This window comes from Bos taurus, chromosome 3, assembly GCF_002263795.3.
Source record: "Bos taurus isolate L1 Dominette 01449 registration number 42190680 breed Hereford chromosome 3, ARS-UCD2.0, whole genome shotgun sequence".
In the NCBI taxonomy this organism is placed as follows: Eukaryota; Metazoa; Chordata; class Mammalia; order Artiodactyla; family Bovidae; genus Bos; species Bos taurus.
In genome coordinates, this window is record NC_037330.1 from 27,684,170 (window position 1) to 27,699,370 (window position 15,201).

A 15,201-nucleotide genomic window follows, 5' to 3' on the forward strand; every position below is an offset into this window, starting at 1 on the left:
AGAGAACAGCAAGAGGTGGGTAGAAACAGGCAGAATGTGTGAGGCAGCGAGACATGACAGGGACATGTGCAGGAGATGGGTCACTGTTGTCTTGTTTCAACACAGAAAACCCTGAAGCCTGTTTATAGACTAGGGAGAAGAAATCTTAAATTTAAAAATTTAAGAAGGGAGGGGTAACTTAGGAGATGGGTGGAAGGACCAGCTTTGGAAAGGCGCAGACAGAGATGAGTCGGAGGTGACTGTGGATGGTTCAAGGGCGTTTTGTAGGAAGCAAGAGGCTCTGACGGAGCCTGGGAGGCCAGGAGAGGGAGTCGAGCTAGAGAGAGGTGTATCTGACAGCTTCTCAGGAGCCCTTGGAGTGTCTGATAGTGTCTGAGATGGAAATCACAGAAAATGTACATTCCCTACTTCGTGCAAACCATTTGGATGGACAAACCGACTCTAACGGCCTCTAAGGGACCCCAACATTGTCTTCTCTACAGTCTCTTCCACGTCTAAGAATTGTTATATTCAAGAGTTGTTTGAGGTGAGTGTGGGATGTCTAAATAGTCTAGAGACTTGAAAAAGGAGAGGAAATGGTGGGAGTTTCTATTAAATAGCTTTGGGGGGGCTTGGGATTGTAATCTGTGGACAAGGAAGCAAATGTGCTCCATATAAAGTGATCAGGCCCAGGGGGACCTAAAGGAGCAGCCAAGATCCCTGGGACAAGTGCACTAACACCCCAGTGGGGCTAGGTGTCGGCACTGATGCTGCTCTCAGGCCTGGGGATGGGCAGCCCTCTCCCAGGCCCAGTGGCTCTCATCGCCTGGGGGCCTGGGAGACAGCTCAATGTCAGGTAGAACTCAGATTCCAGAAGCAGGATGCTGCCCAGGCTTCAGTCAGCCCCTCCTTTTCATTGGTTATCAGTGGAAAGGAGAGAAGTCAGGGGCAGAGAGCCCAATAAAGACACCAGTCCGTGCACATGACCTTGGGCCTTCTAAGCATTCCCAAGGGGATTCTACTTGCCGGGCAGTGCAAAGGATCGCACTCAAGGCCAACGGTGGACAGGGATGGGCTGGCTAATCGTGCCTTCTGGGGACTGGTAGTTTCTTCTGCACTGTTGTTTTTAATCTGGGGTGTCATCATCAGTAATTCATTACCTATTTATGAGAAGCACTTGAATAACATCTCACGTACCGCGTTAAGCTAATTACTTGGACTGACACCAGGTGGCATTGTTTCCTGAAGGTGAACCAGCCTCTGTTGCTGCTGGCCTGGGCTCATTCTTTCTGAGGAGACACAGGCGTGTAAGGAAGAGGCCCCCTCGGCTTCTGGCCCACAGCCGGATCCACTCCCTGCAAGTCAAGAACCGTCTCCATGGTTGCTGCAGAAGGGGAGGGCCTCATCGAGTCATCAAAAGACAGCAACATTAATCCATCTTAGTGATCAGGGTTTGAGCTAATCATGCCTTTTTATTGTCTGCATTTCTGATGCTTTGACATCTGGGGGCCTTGCTGCCCCAGGAGAGCCTGCCCGCCTCAGGGCTAGCTAATTCCTAGTAGTTAAGCCAGCTCTTCATGACCCCATGGACTGCAGCCTACCAGGCTCCTCCTCCCTCCATGGGATTTTCCAGGCAAGAGTACTGGAGTGGGTCACCATTAACTCACAAGCAATGTTCCTTATAGGCAAAGCAACCCATCCAGAGCTCGTACCCAGCCTCCTGCCTTATCTGGCTCTCACACTCAGGACCACTATCCATCTGCCCTAATTACCCCAGAGTAGGGTACTGGACAAGTAGAGACAGCTCCAGCATCCCAGATGCTGCTGAAATTATTCAAACTAGCCATCCTAAGCCTGCTTACCCTGCCTCGCTTGTTCCTTTTCACAAGAAAATAAAGGCTCCTGCCCATGTGTTCCTCCCACTCTCCCTACCTCCTGACTGACCCTGGTGCTTCTCTGTGTGACTGTGCATGGTGTAGGGTACCCCTTCCTCTTGGAATTACCTTCCCAAAGGTAATTGTCCCTTTATCTGTTGGCCTTATTATACCTGAATAGTAATAAAACCTACATTTTAAAGCAGGATCTCTACTGTAACTGTGCTTATTTGTGAACCATATAAATGATCAGGCAGAGAGAAGGAATTAATGTTTATTTTGCTTTTTTATTGTGTGGTAGGCATTGTAATAGTCATGTAAGTCTATTATTTAATAGTTTTTTCCTGGCAATTCTATAAGTTAGATATTTTACAAAAACTCAAACAGTTTAAAGTGGCATTTCCAAGATCACAGAGGCTAAATCCAGGCCTTCTGGATCCCAGCCAGGCTTTCCCACTGCAATAGTCATAGATAATGAAGACAGATTTTTTTCTTGCTGTTTCTTTATTCCTTCTTCCCTTGTCTGATTAATAATCACTGCACACTTTTCTTTCCTTCCACCTTTCCTTTTGAATGAAATCAAGTGTTAGTCCCTCAGTCGTGTCTGACTCTTTGCGACCCCATGGATTATAGCCCACAAGTCTCCTCTGTCCATGGAATTCTCCAGGCAAGAATACTAGAATGGGCTGCCATTTCCTTCTCTAGGGGATCTTTCCAATCCAGGGATCAAACCCGGGTCTCTCATACTGCAGGCAGATTCTTTACTGTCTGAGCCACCAGGGAAGTCAAACTTTCTCATCGTCTATCTTTTATCTATCTACCTATTTATGTGTAAGAAGCTGTTTATTTTCTATCAACCTGTTTCTGTTTTTTAGAGTTTATGGAAGATCAAACTATAGACCACTTAGTGGTTGGTTGTATCCATTCAGTGGCCTGAGAAGTGGGAGCTGCAAAGCCAGTCCTCAGTGGTGGGCTAAGCACTCTGCTTTTAAGTAGGGAATAGCTGAATAGGCACCCAGGGCCCCTGTGCCTTCAGGCCAGTCTGGACTCAGGTTGAGTAGTAGTGACCTTGGGAGCTGGAGCAGTCCACTCACCTGAAATCTCTCCCTGGTCACAGCCTTTTCAGCTGAGCCTGCTCTTCCTTTTCAATCTCTTCAGGATCCCTTAAAAGCAGAGATCAGGGATAATTTCTGATGGGTGTTTACAGGAGGTGGTGCCATGTATACCCAGAACTTCCCGGGCCAGCACCCAGCACATCAGACCCACTGAGTGGGCTCACTTGTTGCTCCACAGGATGGCAATGTCCGCATAATGCAGAGGAGAGTCTGTGAGAGGCTGGTGTCAGCTCTGGGGTCAGTAACCTCTGGTAGTCTTGGCTCCCTGAGGGCTGCCTGGCTCTGGTTAGTGCAGGTTCAGGAGTGCAGTGCTCACAGTAAGAGAGGCTCCAGTGACGGCAGCAGACTTCTGCACAACTCTCTGGCCAGTGTTCCTGGGGAATATGACCCTGACATCGGCCAGGTTTTCAATGGCAATGATGATGAGAGCTGCCAACAGAAGTTTTTCCCAAGTTCTCTCCAGTTTTATGTTGTAGGTGCCACAGAGATTCCTTTTGTAGATGTACTGTTCAATTTGTAAGTCAAGGTTAATGCTACCTAAGTGAGTTTCTGCTGCAAGGAATTTGAGGCCATCCTTCTTCTTTATTTACAGGACATCAAGGACTCCCTTTAAGTTATTATGGAAATGCTGAACAATGCCGGATGGATCCCTGTCTGAGTAGTGCAGACAGGCCCTACCTTTCCCTCTAAAGAAAAAACTTCCTTGGCAGTGTTACTTGAGTTATGTGTTTTTCAGCTATGTGAAAAGTTGAAAAACACATTGTAAATTCCATGATATAATATTTTTTTTTTCTTTTGAGTGTAAAAACTTTAAGTTCTGAATTTAAAAATTATTTTGACATTTTAAGTTCAGTAATAAAATTTCAAACATATGTTTTGTTTTAAATGCTTTTTTAAAACACCAGGTCCGAGGTAGATTAACAGGTCTGGATTTATGCTCCCATATAAAGTAACTATAAATTCTGATAAAATACATGAAACAACAGATTTCAAGAAGTTGGATCATGTAACAGAAGACAGATCCCTGAGATGAAGGAGACCAGCTGGGTAATCCCCACTGTTGCCCTAACTTGCTGCCTAAAGAGAGTTTTCAGGCCGTGGCACAGGGAAGATGGAACCAGTCAGAGCCTAGTGGGCTTCCTGCACTGAAGAGAGAGAGCTAGGGTTTAAGGAGGCAGAGTAACAGAGATGAGAAAGATACAGGTAAAGAGAACTCTAGAAAAATAGAGGCTTCCCTTGAGTATTCGGTTAAGTTCTGTTGAGTGCACGTGTGTGAGGAAAGAATCCCTTGAATCGATTAAAGGGGGGCAATACTAGAGTCACACAGTAAATAGTACCTGTTATGACCAATTGGTCATAATAGTACCTGTTATGCAGGCTGGCAAACCGCATAACCTATAAAGTACTGGGTGGTGTAATTGGACTGGTCTTGCCTCAGTAGCGGGGGAGAAAAAACACCCTGGATTAAATGCTGCTCTGGTTGTGCCAAACAAAGCTTAAAAGCAAGACCTGAAAGCCTCAAAGTGTTTCCAAGTGTTTTGTGTTCCAAACAAAGGTCAAGAGTATTATGAAATACACAAATATGCAGCATCCAGTAAAGTACAATAACTGGGATCCTGTAAAAATTACCAAACATATAAAGAAGCAGAGGAATGTTGCTCATAAAGAGGAGGGAAATCTATTATTTGAAATATATCAACTGACACAGATGATAGAATCAGTAGAACAAACAAAACCTCTTCAAAACAGTAATTCAAAAAGCTAGGGGTGGCACATCTATTATGTAAAACAGTATGAAGTTTCTTTAAAAAACTAGATATAGAGCTACCATATGATCTAGCAATCCCACTCCTGGGTATCTATCCAGAGAAAACTATAATTTGAAAAGACACATGTACCACAGTGTTCACTGTAGCACCGTTTACAATAGCCAGGACACAGACGCAACTTAAATGTCCATCAACAGAGGAATGGAAAAAGAAGAGGTAATACATATATATGCTGCTGCTACTGCTGCTAAGTCGCTTCAGTCGTGTCCAACTCTGTGCAACCCCATGGACAGCAGCCCACCAGGCCCCCCTGTCCCTGGGATTCTGTAGGCAAGAACACTGGAGTGGGTTGCCATTTCCTTCTCCAATGCACGAAAGTGAAAAGTGAAAGTGAAGTCACTTAGTCGTGTCCGACTCTTAGCCACCCCATGGACTGCAGCCCACCAGGCTCCTCCGTCCATGGGATTTTCCAGGCAAGAGTACTGGAGTGGGGTGCCACTGCCTTCTCTGACATATATACTATACATACATATATACTATACTATACACACATATAGCATATATATGTACTATGTATGTATACAATGGAATATTACTCAGCTGTAAAAAAGAATGAAATAATGCCATTTGCAGGGACTTAAATGGACTTAAAGATTGTCATACTGAGTGGAGTAAGTCAAAGACAAATATAGTATAATATCACTTGCATGTGGAATCTAAAAAAATAGTACAAATGAAACTATTTACAAAGCAGAAGTAGAATCACAGACATAGAAAGAAAACTTACAGTTATCAAGGATTAAAGGGGAGGAGAGAGATAAATTGGGAGATTGGGATTTATGTAAACACACTACTATAAATAAAATGGATATTAATAACTAATAAAAACGCACTGTACAGCATAGGGACTTTTCAATATTCTGTAATGACATATATGGGAATAGAATCTAAAAGAGAGTGGATATATGTATACACATAACTGATTCACTTTGGATAGCAGAAACTAACACAACAATTAAATATACCGCAATAAAAATTAATTTTAAAAATCTCGGAGGGGGGAATTAAGCATGATAACAAGAGAAATGGAAGCTTTAAAAGAAATTCAAGTTGAGCTTCTAGAGATGAAAACTATAATGTCTGAAATAAAAAATATACCAACTAGAATTAACAGGATTAATAAAAGATTAGACATTGTTGGAACAAAGATTAGTGAACTCAAAAAAACTCATGTGAACTCATAGCTTTATGGGTGAACTCATAGCATTAGAAACTATCCAAATTTGTTAACCTCTAATGTGCAATGTATAGTCTGTTGTTAATCCTATCCAGCATACTTTTTCATTTTTTGGTTTTCATCCTTAAAGTTTTATTCATGTCTCTTTTATATTATCCATGTTTCTACTTAAATTTTTGAAACTATGAAATTCAGTTATAATCACTATTTTAATGTTCTTGTCAGCTAAATTTAACATCTGTATCAATTCTCTGTCATTATATTTTTCTGCCCTTCGGATGCCTATGGGGTGGGAGGTGGGAGAAGGGAGGGAGGTTCAACAGGGAGAGGACATATGTATACCTATGACTGATTCATGCCGATGTATGGCAGAAACAAACACAATATTTTAAAGCAATTATACTTCAATTAAAAGTAAATACATTTAAAAAAATAAAAATAAATATTAGGAGTAACATCTAAAATGAGATCATGGAAATTGAAATCTAAATGATGAAAAAAATAAACTAGTTTGTTGAATATATGAATAAATCTCTGAAAATATCTTTCATGTAGAATATATTTCTCATAATAAATAGAATATGTATTTTTAATTTGATTTTTTCATATAAAAAAGTGAATGTCTAATACTTTTTTTACTGGATACTAGACATTGTGAATTGTCTTGTTGAATGTTAGATAGTTTTGTATTCCTTTAAATATTCCTAAGCATTGCTTTGGGATGCAGTGAGAATTACTTGGAAGTTGTTTAATCCTTTTAGGTCCTCATTTTAAAACACTTTATGTTGGACCAGGGTCATGTTTAAGCTAGTTGCTTCCCAACACCAAGGAAGACATTTCTGAGTACACTACCCAACACGGGGTAGCGAACATAACCCCACGGGTTATGACGCAGGAACGGGCACTCTCTGTAGCTAGTGTGAGTGCCAGGTACTTTTCCCTCTCCTCCTTGTGAGTGATCCTTTCCTTAGTCTCAATACTCTCCTCATATCAATGCACTCATCACCATTGCACAAGTCTTTAAAGGGACTCTCTGAGCATCTCTGTGCAGCCCTCTCCTCTCTGATACTCTCTGTGATAAACTCTAGCCTAGTTTTTCTGGACATTCAGAGCAATGGCTCCTTATCTCATGTGCTGTTCTGGGGCTTTCTGGGTTTGCCTTTCCTAACCACAGTAGGCCAAGGAAGTAAGCCTGGGTAATCATAGGCCTCACCTTGCTTGTTCCCTGTCTATCAGGGATCACTATTCTCTGTCGCCTCATGTGAAATGTCTCAAACATCGTTTTGTCAAGTTTTAAAATTTCAGGCAGGAGGATAAACCTGGTTACTGTTATTTCATCTTAGTTAAAAGTATAAACAGAACTGGGTGATTTACAAGTAATTTAATTATTGATGTGGTTGGCTTTATATCTACCGGGTTTCTAGCCGTTTTCTGTTTGATTTGTTCTTTTCGCTTTTTTTCTTTTCCTGCTTTCATTTGTGTTAATTATTTCTTCATGATTTCATTTTATATCCATTATTAATTAATTCATTACTTTTTTTTAAAAACTGTCTTTTAGAGCAGTTATACATTCATAGGAAGATAAAGAAGAAGGTATGGAGATGTCCCATGTATTCTATGTATGTATACCATACATGCTTAGTCTTCCCTGTTATCAATATCCTGTACCAGAGTGATCGGTTTGTTATAACTGATGAATCTACAGTGCCACATCATCATTACCCAAAGTCCATAGCTTACTTTAGGATTCACTCTTGGTGTTGCAAATTTCAACAAGTATTTGGACAAGTGTATAGTGACATGTGGGCTTCCCTGGTGGCTTAGACTGAAGCAAAGAATCAGCCTGCTATGCAGGAGACCTGGATTCAATCCCTGCGTCAGGAAGATCCCCTGGAGAAGAGAATGGCTACCCACTCCAGTGTTCTTGCCTAGAAAACTCCAGGGACAGAGGAGCCTGGCAGGCTACAGTCCCTGGGGTCACAAAGAGTCAGACACAACTGAGCAACTAACACTTACTCTCACAGTGACATGTATTTATTGTTATGACATCATACAGAGTATTCTCACTGCCCTAACAGTGCTTGGTGCACCGAATATTTATCCCTCCCCAACTCTTGACATCCAAGGGTTATTTTACTGTCTATAGTTTTACCTTTTCCAAAATGTCATATAGTTGGAATCATACAAGTATATACAGACGTAACTCTTTTAGATTGGTCTATTTCACTTAATAATATACCTTTATGGTTCCCAGGGATCTTTTCACGGCTTGATAGATCATTTCTTATTAGTATAGGGTAATATTCCATGGTCTGGATTTACCACAGTTTATCCACTCACCTACTGAAGAACATCTTGGTTGTTTCCAAGTTTTCGCAATTATGAATCAACATCTGTGTTCAGGTTTTTGTATAGGCATATATTTTTAACTCCAAGTAAATACCAAGAAGCACAATTATTGGATCATATAGTAAGAGTATGTTTAGTTTCATGAGGAATTGCCACATTGTCTTCCAAAGTGACTGTACCATTTTCCATTCCCACAAGTAATGTATGAGAGTTCCTGTGGCTCCACATCCTCCACAGCATTTGGTGGTGTCAGAGTTCTGGACTGTGGCCATTCTCACAGGTGTGTGGTGGTGTCTTGTTTCAATTTGCATTTCCTAAATGATATATAAGGTAGAGCATCTTTACATATACTTTTTAGCCATATGCATGGCAGTGCTGAAGTGTCTTTGGCCAATTTTCTAGTGGTTTTTTTTTCTTATTGTTGACTTTTACTAGTTTTTGTATATTTTGAGTAACAGTCCTTTATCAGGTATGCCTTTTGCAAACATTTTCCTCCAGTCTGTGGCTTGTGTTTTCATTAACTTGACCTTATCTTTCACAGAGCAGAAGTTTTAAAATAAAGTCCAGCTTATCAATTATTTCTTTCATGGATTGAGCCCTTGTTGTTGTGTCTAAGTCATCACCATATCCCAGTTGTCTAGGTTTTCTCCTGTTGTCTTCCAGGAGTTTACAGTTTTGTGTTTTACATTGAGGTCTTTAACCCATTTGAGTCCATCTTTGTGAAGGGTGATGTGTGTAGATTCATCTTTTTTGCAAGTGGATGTCCAGTTGTTTCAGGGCCATTTGTTGAAGAGACTGTTTGCTCTAGTGTATTGCCTTTGATCCTTTGTCAAAGACCAGTTGACTGTATTCATATGGTCAACTTTTGGGCTCTCTATTTTGTTCCATTGATCTATCTCTTTCCAGTCATGCAGTTTTCTTGGCATCAGTGTAGAATTCTGGACCCAAGATCTCTCTTGCTGTCCCTGGGGGTAGAAGATTTTTACTCCTACTCTTCTAGCAGTGATGGTTCTTTGCCTATTTCCTGGGGGAGAGTTTCCTATATTCTCCCAAGAAACATGGGTTTTACTCCTCCTCTTCTCCCAGAAGCTATGCATCTAGAGGGTGCACTTTCTCTTCCTCACTAGCTTAAGGCTTTTGCTTCATAGGAGAAAAGGATCCGAAGAAGCAAGCAGGGCTTTGAGCCTGTCCCACTCAGCCCTCATTACCTTCTTCCCTCCTGTGTCAGAGGAGACTCTCATCAATCTGCTGCCCTGCCTCCATTCTTGCTGTGGGCACCCAGGAGAGGCTCAGAAAGAAGCACTTACAAGTGACGTGAGCTCTCCTGGTGTCTACGGCCCCCACTATTCCAAACTGATGTGCTGACCCACGCTTGGCCTCCAAGAGTGTGTTAAGCTCTTAGTTTACTTTTTAATTGTTTGCTTAGCAGCCTCCTCATTCTCCCAGGTTCTGCCAAAGGAGAGGCACTGTGTGCATCCCACCTTGCCTTCAGTGGACTTCTTCCTCCTCAGAATTTGGTTTATCTAGTTGCCTTGTTAACACAGATCACTTGTGGGCTCTATAAAAGGTATAATTTTATAGCTTATCCAGCTTTTCCTAATGGTTAGGATGGAAATAACTTTCTTTCCAGCTCTCTTCATCCTGAGAGAAAACCTCATTTTCTTCACATTGAATTCACTCTTTTCCTTAATGGCCAGAAGAGGTGAATTTCCTGTTCCACACAGAGGAGACTGAGGTCTTAGAGAGGTTATGCTCCTCAATTGGCAGGTGGTGATGCTGGGATTCCTCAGCTACCAGCAATCTGTGAGATCTTCACTGGGGTGGAGGAGCAGGAGACAGCAGAGAGCCTGGGAGTCCTGGGAGGTGAGAAGGCATGTGGAATAGAGGCTGCCCAGCAGGTGAGATTCCATATATTCACACCTCAGTTGGAGGCAAGAATCCGGCTATCAAGCAAAACCAAAAAGTTTGACTGGGTGGCTTTCTGAAACATCACTGGCCAGGAATGGATTCATCCAGGGTAGGGGAAGGAGGATTGTGGAGGACCGTGCTGAAGCACCCTTAAAGCTCTGCTCTGTGCTTAGGATCCAGGACCATGCCTCACTCCGCCTCCTCCACTGCCTGCCCACCTGACCTTCGTAGCTGTAGCTTTGAGCTTTGTAGCTGACCTTTGTAGCTCCTCCACTCCCAGCCTTCTCCACACTCATCCACAATGCAGACCCACTAGCCAATGTACTGTTTCTCAAAACTACCCCTTCCTTTCCGGACATTATCAGCTTCTTCAAGGTGTTCCCCAAACCTGTAGTGCTGTACCCAACTACCCTCCAGTGCCCTCAGTTCTCCCCATCTGAAGCCAAGTATGGGGGAACAGTTCTGTGTGAATGCGCCCACGAGAGTGAAGAAGGCAACTGTGGGCATCATGTATATGAAACGAAAGAAAGGCTGTGGATGTGAATGGCAGGAGAAGGGCACTTCAACAAAGATGAGGGGTGGTCCTGAGGCCACTCAAGGGGAGGAGAGGTGGGCAAAAGTGGGATTGCTGATTCTATCACAATTCTAGAGCAGCCCTGGAGAGATGTCTCATCCATCGGCACTACTGTTCTGGTTAAGATGTAAGTGTCTAGCTGCAAGTGAGACAGAGTTAGCACAGCAAGCTAACAATGGCAGCTCTTGTTGGGGATGCTCTCCCAAGCTGGCTGCATAAAGAGGTACCCTGTGGGGCTGCCTGCTGCAGACATAGTGGGGGCACCTAGGTGAATGGCTTGAGGGGTTGGAGAAGGTCTCATGCTAGAGTGGATGAAATCTCCCCAATAGGGATTCAGTATTTCACCATATCCTCCATCCCATGTCATTTAAAGTGCAAATCTTTCTAAGAAGGGTGATATGTTTGATTCCTTTGGTCTGGTTTTATGTGAACAGCAAGGGCTTTGAACCCTTTAGACCTGAGTTCAAATCCTGACTACCATTTACCAGCCATGAGTGCTGGGAACTCTTCTGAGCATTTATTTCCTCTTTGGTGCAATGAAGATAATGACACAGGTATGTGAGGATGAAGTGAGGTGTGAACCTAAAATGCCTCACAGAGCATTTGCCACAAGAATCACCCATTCACCCATTCATTCAGCCAATGTTAATCGAGCACCAACTAAGTGCCAGGCACTGCTCTACATGCTGGGGATTCAACAGTGAATAGAGCAAATTCCCCACCATCATGGAGCTTGTGTTCTAGAATAGAGTGATAAAAAATGTGAATAAACAGGTAACTACATATCAGATTGTAAGTGATCTGGGGAGGGGCTTCCCCCTTGGCTCAGCAGGTAAAGAATCTACCTGCAATGCAGGAGATGCAGGAGACACAGGCTTGATTCCTGGGTCAGGAAGATCCCCTGCAGGAGGGCATGGCAACCCACTCCAGTATTCTTGCCTGGATAATCCAATGGACAGTGGAGCCTTGGCGGACTATGGGCCCTAGGGTCTCAAAGAGTCAGACACGACGAAGGTGACTTAGCACACACGCATGTAAGTGCTCCAGGGAACAAGAGAGCAAAGGAACAGGAAGTGTGGAAAAGGGGCACCATTACAATTTCATGTGGGGCGGTCAAAGACCTCTTTCTTGAGGTGATATTTGACCAGGGCCTGAAGGAAGGAGGGAAGTGAGTGGCAAACATCTGGGGAGAGAGTCGGTGGAGGAGGAAGAGTGAACAAAGGTCTGGAGCCTGGGGCAGGCTGCGCGTGTAAGGAATAAGGGGGGGCAGGAGCAGAGTGAGGAAGGGGAGCCATGTGAGGGGACGAGGAACTGAAGGTGTCTGTGTCCTGTAGGACTTGTGGGCTCTGGTGAGAACCACGGCTTCTACCCTGAGATGAGAGCTGTGGGCAGGGTGTAAGAGAGGGTGGTGTAGGCCCATGCTCACCCTGGCTGTTGCATGGAGTGTAGACTGCTCGGTTGGGAAAGGTGTAGACACCAGGAGACCATTCAGGAAGCCACTGTGACAGATGGAAATGTTGCCTAGGACCTTGGTTGAACTGTGTGGGCGGTGAGAAGAGATCAGATCCTGGACAGAAAGTGGAGTTGACAGGATGTGCTGATGAATGGAATGTAGTGTGAGAGAGACAGCAAGGGGCACTCCAAGTTCTTTAACTAAAGCAACCAGAAGGACAGATGTGTCAGTAACTGAAATGAGGAAGTTGAAGGGGGTGGGCTTTGAGTTGGTTTTGGATGTGTTTGGTTGAACACCCAAGTAGACAGATGGATGTGTGAGTCTGGGGTGCAGAGGAGAGGTTAAGGCTGGAGATAGCAGGGGGCAGACAGAGGTAGGGTAGTGTTTGAGGACCATCTCTTCTTCTGTCCCATGTAGGTACGTCTGCAGGCAGGCATGGAGAAGGCTCTGGAAGGAGGGCAGGGTTCCGACAGTTGACATGCAGGTTCCACCCCTTCCCCTGCTCTGTGTTTTGCAGGTGATTCTCTTCCCAGGTGGCATAATGGTAAAGAACCCTCCTGCCAGCATGGGAGATGCAGTTTCAATCCCTGGGTCAGAAAGATCCCCTGGAGAAGATAACGGCAACCCACTCCAGTGTTCTTGCCTGATGAATTCCATGGACAGAGGAGCCTGGCAGGCTACGGTCCATGGAGTTGCAAGAGTCGGACACGACTGAGCAACTAAGCATGCACTCTTCTTTGAGCTCATTTGTTTGTCCATAGAGAAGGAGCTAGACCAGGTTGTGTTAAGGTCTGACACACTATGGCTCTGTGTGTCTCGTGGAGATTCAAACATGCTTAGAAGAAGAGGCAACACAGCAAGCCATCCATAACTTGTGTGGGTCCATCTGTCAGTTATTTACCTGGAAAGCAGGGGGAAAGATCCTGGGGCTTAGAACCCACAGAGCCAAGTGCTAAGGGCAGGGCTGAGGACCCATCTGGAAGGATGTGGGTGCTGCTTTTCAGTGTAGAAGGGGCAGAAGATGGGCCTTGCATTGCTGCCCAGAGCCACTCCAAAAATGGGTTTCCTGCACCTGCTCTCCAGGAGCCTGGCCATTGTCCCAGTTGCTGACTGGCCTGTTCGTTTTGCAGCTCAGACATAAAAGCTCCATTTTCCTAAGAGAATTGACTGCCTTTCCTACAGGAGGCCATCTCTCTGCCTGGAAGTGCTGATCACAACCCAGCTGCACAATTAGGTGCAGGCTTCCGGTCCTACAACGAACTGAAGGAAGTAGTTCTTTGGCCGGAAACCCACCAGTCTGTGATTGGTGGCCCCTTAGAGAGTGTCCTAATGAGGCGGAAACTTCACTCAGCCAAGAGAGAAATTAAACTGTGTCATTACCATTTCAAGTTGTCAAAAGGGATGTACTTATGGAATAAATTATCATGAAATAAAAACCAAAAGCAGCCAAGTCAAATTAAGTGAGAATATAAGTCAAATCATGGATACAGAGCAGGCTGGAATTTAAGGAAAAATTGGTTGAGAATTATACCCAGTAAGTGGCTCCTTGCCTGCTAGGATCTTGCTGGTCAGAAGTGATGCCCACAGTCAGAGGGTCAATAGAATCCTAGGTCCAGGCCTTTTATGGTGGGGAGTCAGATGCCACCTCCATTGGTCTAAGGAAGGCAGAGACAAGGATGATCGAGGGTTTGGTGCTCAAAACCTGGTGTGTGGAAGATTCACCTTTCAAACTGGCAGCATGCTATGTCTATCGCCAGAGATTCAACATGTGGCCTGGGATTCTATATCTGAACAAATGCCTCAGATCATTCTGCTTCAGGTGATCCTGGACCACCCTTGAAGAAACATATATAGGAGGGTAAGATCCCACCCAAGGAGGCTGGGGACTAGGGGAGGGTTTCAGTGTTTCAGTGGCGGGTTTTGCTGACAATGGAGACAGAAGCCTGGCCCTGGACAGACCAGCTAGGAAGCAGTAGGATCAGGTTGCTAGTTGGGCCTATGCAGGCTCACCTCTGGTGGCCAAGTATTGGGTCCATGTCAATGAGACATACTCTTAGTTCTCCCATGATAGGCAGGGGAGTGTTGTGGAAATTAGGAAGAAATGAAGGCAAGTGGAGGGTATCTGTGACTCTGCCTGGGATGGACAGGGTAGGGAGAAGAGGACAACTGACAAGTTATGTAATAAGTCAACATAATTTATGTGGGACATGTATGTAAATTTGTGTTTCAAACATGTCTAACTTTGAAATGAAAGAGTTTTGTTGCCCAAAGCTTCATTAGCAAGAGTGTTACCACTGGTACTCCCTGGCTGACTACAGAAGGACTTGTTTTTAAACCGAGTCAAATTTCACAGAGAAGAAAGCCTGTCACAGATGCTTGTTGATCTAAATAGGAGGATGCATTCTTGAGGGATGGCGTCCCTGGTGGCTCAGATGGTAAAGAATCTGCCTGCAATGTAGGAGACCCAAGTTCGATCCATGGGTTGGAAAGATCCCCTGGAGAAGGGAAAGGCAGCCCACTCCGGTATTCTTGCCTGGAGAATTCCATGGACAGAGGAGCCTGGAAGGCCACAGTCCATGGGGTCACAATAGTTAGACACGACTGAGCGAGTAACACTTTCATATTCTCTAGGGATGGGCTAGCATGGCATTTACTTTTCCTCTGATGTGGAGGAGAGGGTCGGCTCTCCTATGAGGATGTGTAAACTCCCTAGCCTGTGAATATGGATAGGGCCCCATTAGCTGGGATGACCACCCCATGTAAGCTCATCACCTCCCCCCATGCCAACATGTGCTCAGTCACTAAGTCGTGTCAGACTCTTTGCAACTCCAAGGACTGTAACCCTCCAGACTCCTCTGTCCATGGGATTTTCCAGGCAAGAATACTGTGGTGGGTTGCCATTTCCATCTCCAGGGGATCTTCCCAGCCAACACAGTACCCTAG

General features: G+C 44.4%; 1 pseudogene; it reads right to left on the minus strand.

Moving 5' to 3' along the window:
• Nucleotides 1–2,615: 2,615 nt before the first annotated feature.
• Nucleotides 2,616–7,253, minus strand: LOC132344965 (small ribosomal subunit protein uS2-like; annotated as a pseudogene).
• Nucleotides 7,254–15,201: the final 7,948 nt, after the last annotated feature.